The following is a 10,855-nucleotide window of genomic DNA, read 5'->3' as shown; positions in this document are numbered from 1 at the left end:
AAGACAAATGACACTGGGCAGGCCTTGCAGAATCATGGAAATGCTTCATGGTCAACATGCAAGATGGCCTTGGCTCCTTTAATAGTCCCTTGACCTTCCTAAAAAACGATCAGGTATTTAATTAGGACTTCATTCAGGAAGCCATTTTCTAATTGAAGAATGTTGAGTCAATCTAGTGAATCTCTTACAATCAATTTTGCCCCATCTAGCTTGGGCCTGAGCATTTTAGTACAATCACTGGTAACAGGGAGTGCAGCGTAGGTTCACAAGGTCAATTCCTGGAATGGCGGGACTATCTTATGCTGAAAATTTGGAGCGCCTGGGCTTGTATACCCTTGAGTTTAGAAGACTGAGAGTGGATCTGATTGAGACGTATAAGATTATTAAAGGATTGGACATTCTGGAGGCAGGAAACATGTTTCCGCTGATGGGTGAGTGCCGAACCAGAGGACTTAGCTTAAAAATACGGGGTAGACCATTTAGGACAGAGATGAGGAGAAACTTCTTCACCCAGAGAGTGGTGGCTGTGTGGAATGCTCTGCCACAGGGGGCAGTGGAGGCCCACTCTGGATTCATTTAAGAAGGAGTTGGATAGAGCTCTCAAAGATAGTGGAATCAAGGGTTATGGAGATAAGGCAGGAACAGGATACTGATTAGGAATGATCAGCCATGATTATATTGAATGGCGGTGCAGGCTCGAAGGGCTGAATGGCCTACTCCTGCACCTATTGTCTATTGTCTACTGTCTATTGTAGGAATTCTATTCTATTTTATAAGGTTTCCAGCCTCTACTTCCTTCCCAGGCAGGGTATTCCATATTCCCACCACTCTCTGAGTGAAAAACCTTTTTTATTCCCAAATCCCCTCTGAATTACTTGCCCCTTACCCTAAAACTATGCCTTCATGTGTTTGACCCCTCAACGTCAGCTACCCTCTATTCACGTTGTCCATAGCCCTCATAATCTTATATATCTCAATCACCTCAGTCCTCTCTGCTCAAGTGAAAACAATCCAAGCCTATCTAGCCTCTCCTCATAGCTCAATTTCTCATCCCAGGCAAAATCCTGGTGAAGCTCCTCTGACCCTCTTCCAGTGCTATCACATTCTTCCTGTAGTGAGATGACAGGAATGGCACACAGTTCTCTCTCTGTGGCCTGACCAACACTGTAAGCAAGTGTCTAATGTGCCTTCTTAACTATCATATTCACGTGCTCTGCTAAATTTAGGGATCAGTTCCTAGGAGTAACGAAAATCGATAATCTGTCCTGGATTTCCCTCATAGGTGTATTGACCAAGAGGGCACAATCACACCTCTTCTTCCTCAGGTGGCTTAGGAAATTTGGCATGTCCGTAATGACCCTCACCAACCTTTACAGATGAACCATAGAAAGCATTCTATCTGGGTGCATAACAACCTGGTACATCAACTGCTTTTCCCAGGACCATAAAAACCCCTACACAAAATTGCGTGCACAGCTCAGAACCTCCCATCCATGGAATCCATTTATACTTCTTGTTGCCGCAGATAGGCTGCCAACATCATCAATGTCCCCTTCCACCCCAGTAATGCTCATTTCCAACCTCTTCCATCAGGCAGAAGATGCAGAAGATTGAACACGTGCACCAACAGATTCAAGAACAGCTTCATCTCTGCCATTATTAGACTGATGAATGAACTCTGCAGTCCTCAGTTCCTCCTGATGAATGGACTGTCTAAGTTCAAATAATGTTGATCTTGCTTCGTTTACCTCCTGTGCAGCTGTAATTTTGTATGCCTTACTCAACTAAGCATCCTATGATCTATCATTGCTCACTATGATCTGCATGTACTGCTTGCAAAGCTATTCACTGTACTTCAGTACATGCACCAATAAATCAAATGGAATAATTACTCCAAGATCCCTCTGTTCGTCTAAGTTTCAGCATCCTGCCAGTCAATAAGTACTCCCTCATCTTGTTTCTTCTTCCAAAGTGCATCACCTCGCACATATTAGAATTAAATACCATCTGCCACTGGCCAACTCATCTGTATCTTCCTGAAACCTACAGCCACCTTCTTGACTAATAACTACTCAACCAATCTTGGTGGCGCCTGCAAATTTGCTTAACACTCCACCATCCCACCCCTGCCACCAGCCCCCCCCCCCCACACACACACATTTTCATCAATATCATTTCTGTATTTCACAAACAGTAAGGGTCCCAGAACTGATTGCTGTCATACACCGCAGGGCACTGGCCTCCAGTCACCCAAACAGCCTTCAACCACTAGCCATTGTTCCTATTACTGTTGGATGGATCCAGTTTCTGATCCATCTCGCCAAGGTTTCCTGAATTCCTTCTCAATCAATCTCCCATGTGGCACCTTGTCAAAACCTTTGCTAAAATCCATATAAACTACATCAACTGAACTTCCCTCACCGGGTCATATTGTCATAAAATTCTAACAAATTTGTTAAGTATGACCGCCCTCTCACAAATGCATCTTACCAAGCTCATGCTAGATATCGAGACAAAACTCAACATGGAAACTAGAGCATTTACTTTGTGGATTTAGCTCACTGCTTGCTCTGAATAACTTAAATGTTGCCCATGACCAAACCATAGCTCATAACTGATCCATGGGCACACTTACTCCACACAGCACCCAGCCAACCTCTCATGATCATTCTGGCACCTCTCCCACACACAAGCTGTCTACATTGGGAGCATAGACATGCATTTCAGGCCACAACTATTAAAAGGTTGCAGTGAAGACACTATGCACATGCACAGACACCCAGCTCATGGTTGGACCAGGATGCATCTCAGAGCTGATTGCTTTCTCACTTAGCCCTGTTTCACTTAGCACATACTTGCACGCTCACATCACCCACGCCTTGCAATGCCAATTAGCACAGTCACACAGCCAGGCAACTTGCCTTGCTGTAAAGCACTCTGCAGTCAAGGGGGCAGTGTAGCACTGTTCTACTTCAATCTCACATCTACTCCTTGTGCCAGTGACTAACACAGCAAACACGTGCATCAAACATGTAGCCATGTCTCAATCACTAAGGGGGATAGTCCTCACTAAAGTCCATGGAGACAATCATTAGTCAGATTATCCTGAGAAGAAGGTCAAAGGGATTGTCTGATACCAGTCCAGGGGATTGACCACAGTAAGAAGTGTCTGGTCATGGTGTTCTCGGTCAGAGGGTCTGTACCTCTGAAGCTTGGGAAGTGGGTCACATTCAGTCCTGCAGCTCCTTTCTGGGATGGGGGTTGGCTTAACAAGATTGGGGAATTCTACAGTCAGGAGTCTGAGCACATCTTAACTGGGGCTGACTGGTCACCTCGCTCAAAGGGTTGGTTACACTGTCAGTCTGTCAGGTCTGTCCACAGGAAAAAGGGAGGGTTGGGGACATCGGGGGAAAGAGAAAGGCTGTTGCTGTGGTTCTGAGCCTGCTACAGGATCACCCAGTATGTTGGGGCTGGGGGGAAATGGTCAGCAGGTGTAGATGACGTTGTCAGTTTGGGAAATGTGAAGCCTGTGGGTTTTACAGGAAGGGAACTGGATGTTTGAGATCTCATTGACACAGTGACATTCAGGCTATAAGCCTCTGGGTGAGAAGAGCTCACTGACACCTTCCATGATGTTGGAAATCAAAAGTCAAAATGGGAAAGAAAATGGCTGTGACCATACTCACAGTATGCAGGGCAAGTGACTCAACCGGTAAGGGAAGGGTTTGCAGCAAGCACAGATCACAGCACTATAAAACAGAGAAAAACATATACAGGCCACAGGCCCATATACTGTACAGGCTAATTACTGCCTGGCCATCCTACAGTACCGACCCACTCTGTATGTTGCACCTCCATGCCACTGTTGGTCACTTCATTGACAGATACACTTTTGTACATCGAGGAAGTGAGACATTGGGGATATTGAATAAGGAAGGCCTAAGGTGTCAGCATGACAAATACCATGTGTACACATTGTTCTCCCTGCTTCCAGGTGATGCAGTAGACTCTTAACATTAATGGAGCATCATGTGTGGCCAGGAAGTGATGCCAGATGGTGCAATAATGCATTTGGCGGCTACAGAGGGACTAACAACCATGTGTAAAGATGAATGGACAAATATTTATTCATAAGGTGACAGTCACATACAAGCCACTGTTACCCATGCCACCATCAATAGGTGTCCTTCTTCCTCTCCCTTCCATTATGTCTAAGCGTACTCCATGGTTCTGCAGCTGAGGTGGAGGGACCTGCTCAGTTGTGGAGACCATTAGACTATTGGTTCCTTTAAACCCGAACCAAAAGTTTAACTCAGTTCTTTGGCTTCTGAAATTCTTAAAAAATATGTTTCCATCAGTTGTAGAACAGTACAAATGTTGTACAAATCATTACAATTATCTTCAAGTTAGTCATCACACTAAAACAACTGATTAATGCACGAAAATAATTACCTGAAAGAAATAGTCAGCAATTTCATACTTAAAATTGTGTGTCACAATCAACTAATCATCAAGCTGCCATCCCCATGTTGTGGTTAATTTCTCCTACAGACGAGAGGAGGACTCAGGTACTCTTAACTTTGTATTTATTTAAACAATCTAAGAGAGAGGCTCTGTCATAAACTGGCTACACAATATTCTACCTAATCGTCTACTTGGTTCTGTCTGAACTCTATTCCATGCATACAAAGAAAACAACTTTTATACCCCCTGATCACCAATTCATAGATTGTTTACATTTCATTCTTGTACATTAAACAGAAATCTTCCATCCTAGGTCTTTCTTTTATACTGTTTATAGGAATCTGGTTATGATCTGTACTCTGCTCTTAAGGTTGCTAGAATTATGGAATCACACTGTACAGAAGTGGTCTTTTACCTAATTAGTCTGTACAACCAAACATATACTACTGCCTGCACTAGTCCCCCGTCCCTGCACTAAGCCCATTGCCTTGAATGGATTGACACTTCTAAAGGTTATGATTTGGAGATGCCAGTGTTGGACTGGGGTGTACAAAGTTAAAAATCACACAACACCAGGTTATAGTCCAACAGGTTTAACTGGACTATAACCTGGTGTAGTGTGATTTTTAACTTTCTGAAGATTGTGAGGGTGCCTGCCTCAACTACCTTCCCCACGGAGTGCCCTGGGACTCACTGTCCTCTCTCTGTCCTGAGACTCACTGTCCTCTCTCTGCCTCAGGAGTCACTGTCCTCTCTCTGCCCTGGGACTCACAGCCCTCACTCTGCCCAAGGAGTCACTGTCCTCACACTGCCCCAGGAGTCACTGTCCTCTCTCTGCCCCTGGACTCACTGCCCTCACTCTGCCCCGGGACTCACTGCCCTCATTCTGCCCCAGGACTCACTGCCCCCGCTCTGCCCATGGACTCTGTGCCCTCACTCTGCTCCGGGATTCACTGACCTCACTCTGCCCCAGGACTCACTGCCCTCACTCCGCTCCGGGATTCACTGACCTCACTCTGCCCCATGACTCACTGCCCTCACTCTGCCCCGGGACTCGCTGCCCTCACTCTGCCCCGGGACTCACTGCCTTCACTCTGCCCCAGGACTCAATGCCCTCACTCTGCTCTGGGATTCACTGCCCTCACACGACCCAGAACTCACTGCCCTCACTCTGCCCCAGGACTCACTGCCCTCACTCTGCCCCAGGACTCACTGACCTCACTCTGCCCTCTGACTCAGTGACCTCACTCTGCCCTGGGACTCACTGACCTCACTCTGCCCTGGGACTCACTGACCTCACTCTGCCCCGGGACTCACTGACTTCTATCTGCCCCAGGACTCACTGCCCTCACTCTGCTCCGGGATTCACTGCCCTCAGTCTGCCCCATGACACACTGCCTCACTCTGCCCTGGGACTCACTGACCTCACTCCGCCACATGACTCACTGCCCTCACTCTGTCCTGGGACTCACTGCCCTCACTCTGCCCCGGGACTCACTGCCCTCACTCTGCTCCGGGATTCACTGACCTCATTCAGCCCTGGGACTCACTGACCTCATTCAGCCCTGGGACTCACTGACCTCACTCTGCCTCCTGACTCACTGCCCTCACTCTGCTCCGGGACTCACTGACCTCATTCAGCCCTGGGACTCACTGACCTCACTCTCCTCCGGCACTCACTGACCTCACTCTGCCCTGGGACTCACTGCCCTCACTCTGCCCTGGGACTCACTGCCCTCAGTCTGCCCTGGGACTCACTGACCTCAGTCTGTTCTGGGACTCACTGCCCTCACTCTGCCCTGGGACTCACTGACCTCACTCTGCCCTGGGACTCACTGCCCTCACTCTGCCCCGGACTCACTGCCCTCACTCTGCCCTCTGACTCAGTGACCTCACTCTGCCCCAGGACTCACTGACCTCACTCTGCCCTGGGACACACTGCCCTCACTCTGCCCCAGGACTCACTGCCCTCACTCTGCCCCAGGACTCACTGCCCTCACTCTGCCCCAGGACTCACTGACCTCACTCTGCCTTGGGACTCACTGCCCTCACTCTGCCCCGGGACACACTGACCTCACTCTGCCCCAGGACTCACTGACCTCACTCTGCCCCAGGACTCACTGACCTCACTCAGCCCTGGGACTCACTGCCCTCACTCTGCCCTGGGATTCACTGCCCTCACTCTGCCCGGGGACTCACTGCCCTCACTCTGCCCGGGGACTCACTGCCCTCACTCTGCCCTGGGATTCACTGCCCTCACTCTGCCCGGGGACTCACTGCCCTCACTCTGCCCGGGGACTCACTGCCCTCACTCTGCCCGATGACTCACTGCCCTCACTCTACCCGGGGATTCACTGCCCTCACTCTACCCGGGGACTCACTGCCCTCGCTCTGCCCTGGGATGCACTGCCCTTGTTCTGCCTCAGGAGTCACTGCCCTCACTCTGCCCCGGGATTCAGTGATGTCACTCTGCCCTGGAACTCACTGACCTCAGTCTGTCCCGGGACTCACTGCCCTCACTCTGCACCGGACTCACTGACCTCAGTCTGCCCTGGGACTCACTGACCTCAGTCTGCCCCGGGGCTCTCTGTCCTCACTCTGCCCCGGGGCTCACTGCCCTCACTCTGCCCCGGGACTCTGACCTCAGTCTGTCCCGGGACTCACTGCCCTGACTCTGCCCTGGGACTCACTGACCTCAGTCTGCCCTAGGACTCACTGACCTCAGTCTGTCCCGGGACTCACTGCCCTCACTCTGCCCCGGGACTCACTGACCTCAGTCTGCCCTGGGACTCACTGACCTCAGTCTGTCCCGGGACTCACTGCCCTCACTCTGCCCTGGGACTCACTGACCTCAGTCTGCCCCGGGGCTCACTGACCTCACTCTGCCCCGGGGCTCACTGCCCTCACTCTGCCCCGGGACTCATTGCCCTCACTCTGCCCAGGGGCTCACTGCCCTTGCTGTGCCCAGGAACCCACTGCCCTCACTCTGCCCCAGGACTCACTGCCCTCACACTGTCCCGGAACTCACTGCCCTTGCTCTGCCCAGGGACCCACTGCCCTCACACTGCCCCAGGACTCACTGCCCTCACACTGTCCCTAAACTCACTGCCCTTGCTCTGCCCCGGGACTCATTGCCCTCACTCTGCCCTGGGACTCACTGACCTCACTCTGCCCCGGGTCTCACTGCCCTTGCTGTGCCCAGGAACCCACTGCCCTCACTCTGCCCTGGGACTCACTGACCTCAGTCTGCCCTGGGACTCACTGACCTCACTCTGTCCTGGGACTCACTGCCCTCACACTGTCCCGGAACTCACTGCCCTTGACCTGCTCAGGGACCCACTGCCCTCACGCTGCCACAGGACTCACTGCTCTCACCTTGCCCCCGGACTCACTGACCTCACTCTGCCCCGGGACTCACTGCCCTTGCTCTGCCCAGGGACCCACTGCCCTCACACTGCCATGGGACCAATGCCCTTGCTCTGCCCCAGGATTCACTGCTCTAGCTCTGCCTTGTGACTCACTGCCCTCACTAAATAACCTCTTTATGTATACTCTAATGTATGTAAACTGCTCTCTCATACAGTTCTTCTCTCTCCTATTCTCAGAGTCTAAATTGCATATGACTGCCAATGTCACTGTCACATCATGACCCAATGCCAATATATTGCACAGAAACAGGCCTTTGAGGCTTCAAAAAATCCTTTCTAAAAAGGGGGCCCGTTTATGTATTCAATATAAAAGTGAACCAGCAGTATTACTGCATGGTTATCATTTTAAAATATCATTTAAACCTAATTCAAAACAGTGGGCACGCATTAAACTATCAACTATTTTCCCACACAGCCCATTTAATCTGCATGATACCTTCATCCAGTTATAAATAAGTAGGATTGAGGCTGACATTTAATGCATGTATAACATCTCAAGGCTGAAATGCGGGGGAGTCAATGTATCACTGATTGGCTGCAAAATCATGATTATTGGGGCCAGAAGATTGGGCTTGTTTTAGGTTCCAGGTAGATTTATATACCATGATTTATGGCATGTTGTTTCCAAATTTGAACTCATCATCTCCTACCTTTTAGTTTGGGGAAATTGAGTGGGTGGGGAGATGGGGATTGTTAAAATTGAAGGTAATCAAACTGTCTATCTAACTGGAATTAATTGACCATTTGTAATATTCATTTCAAGTCAAGTGTTTTAAACTAAAGAGCAATTGCTGACTGAGTCAGAGATTTCTAATGAGTTGTTGCTGAGCATTCAGTACAGGAATGTTCATACGTACTGCAGATAATACATTTTAAACGTTTTCTTTTGCTGCACAATTGCAATTCATGATCTGGTCCAACATTTATTATTGATAGTGAGTTTTGAGAAGATTTGTAGGTTTAGGTCAATACAGGTTAAGATTCTGGATGTAGGTTTGCTCGCTGAGCTGGAAGGTTCATTTTCAGATGTTTCATCATCGTACTAGGTAACATCTTCAGTGAGCACTGCCGGTGTCTCCTGCTTTCTATTTATATGTTTGGGTTTCCTTGGGTTGGTGATGTCATTTCCTGTGGTACACAAAGTAACAACACTGACAACACAGAAGCATGGAGAACAAACTTATCTGACCAATCCTTAACAGACACTGAAAAAGCCATCTTATAAGACGATTAAATTACAATTCCTAGGATGCGGACAAGAAAGATTTTTAGCAGCATTAGAAGCAACACTGAAGGACAACAAACTCACAGGAGAAACCCAGCAAACTATCAGACAGTTAGTTGCACCAACATGAAGCAGGAAAAGGAAGGAAACACACTCAATACACAAGAAAGGAAAGTACTGGAAAGACTAAAAAAAGATAAAAACATTGTTATCCTACCTGCAGACAAAGGACGTTTGACAATAATTTTAAATTAAAGAGACTACATTGAAACAGTGAACGCACTGCTGCAGGGAAAAACCAGAAATCACACCACCTACTTTAACGGACCGAATCATGTAAATATCAAGCGGAGTAGAACAACACTGCTTCACGGTTTGCACTGACGGTGTTATCTAACATAGTGACAAAACATCTGCAATGACAACCTATCATCTCCGCAAGCAAACCAAGAGCCACATCCACAACTTGGGCTGCAAATCTTCGCAAAAACCTGAAAAACACTTTGAGAAGTACCTGATGGTTACACTATCCTCAAGAATACCCAACCCTTGTAAATAAAGTGGGATATGGCACTTTCTCAGCATTTTTATTTTAGTCATACCCCACTTCCTGAGAAACATTACGGTCAAGATCTGCTTTTCCCATGACCGCAAGAAATTGCAGAGAGTTGTGTAAGCAGCCCCAGTCTATCACAAAAACCAACCTTCCTTTCATTGACTTCGTCTACACTTCCCACTGCCTCGGGAAAGCAGGCAACATCATCAAAGATGCCTCCCACACCAGTCTACGCTCTTCTGTTGGGCAGAAAACACAAAAGCTTGAAAATATTTATCAACAGGTTTAAGAACAGCTTCTACCCTGTTGTTATCAGACTCATGAATGACCTCTCATATATTAGAGTTGATCTTTCTTGCACCTTCTCTGTAGCTGTAACACAATATTCTGTATTCTGTTCTATCACCCTAATGTACTTAGCTGGGTATGATTTGTCTGAATAGCACACAATGCGATATTCTGCACTGTTGAAGTGACTAGGGTAGGAATAGGTCCAGTCAAGGATGGTAGTGGGAAGTTGCGTGTGGAGGCTGAAGAGATTGGGGAGACACTGAATGAATACTTTTCGTCAGTATTCAATCAGGAACAGGACATTGTTGTCAATGTGAATACTGAGTCACAATTAAGTAGAATGGATGACTTTGAGGTATGTAGAGAAGAGGTGTTGGAAATTCTGGAAAGGGTGAAAATAGATAAGTCCCCTGGGCCTGATGGCATTTATCCTAGGATTCTCCGGGAAGCAAGGGAGGAGATTGCAGAACCATTGGCCTTGATTTTTATGTCCTAGTTGTCTACAGGAGTAGTGCCAGAAGATTGGAGGCTAGCAAATGTGGTCCCCTTGTTCAAGAAGGGGAGTAGGGATAACCCTAGCAACTATAGGCCGGTGAGTCTCACTTCTGTTGTGGGCAAAATCTTAGAGAGAATTGTAAGGGATAGGATTTATGAACATCTGGATAGGAATAATGTGACCAAGGATAGTCAGCATGGTTTTGTGAAGGGCAAGTCGTGCCTCACAAACCTTATTGAATTCTTTGAAAAGGTGACGAAGGAGGTTGATGAGGGGAAAGCGGTAGATGTGGTATATATGGATTTTAGTAAGGCGTTTGAGAAGGTTCCCCATGGTAGGCTACTGCAGAAAATACGGAGATATGGCATTGAGGGTGAGTTGGAGGTTTGGACTAG

Source organism: Chiloscyllium plagiosum, chromosome 1, assembly GCF_004010195.1.
Source record: "Chiloscyllium plagiosum isolate BGI_BamShark_2017 chromosome 1, ASM401019v2, whole genome shotgun sequence".
In the NCBI taxonomy this organism is placed as follows: domain Eukaryota; kingdom Metazoa; phylum Chordata; class Chondrichthyes; order Orectolobiformes; family Hemiscylliidae; genus Chiloscyllium; species Chiloscyllium plagiosum.
This window is presented reverse-complemented; position numbering follows the sequence as displayed.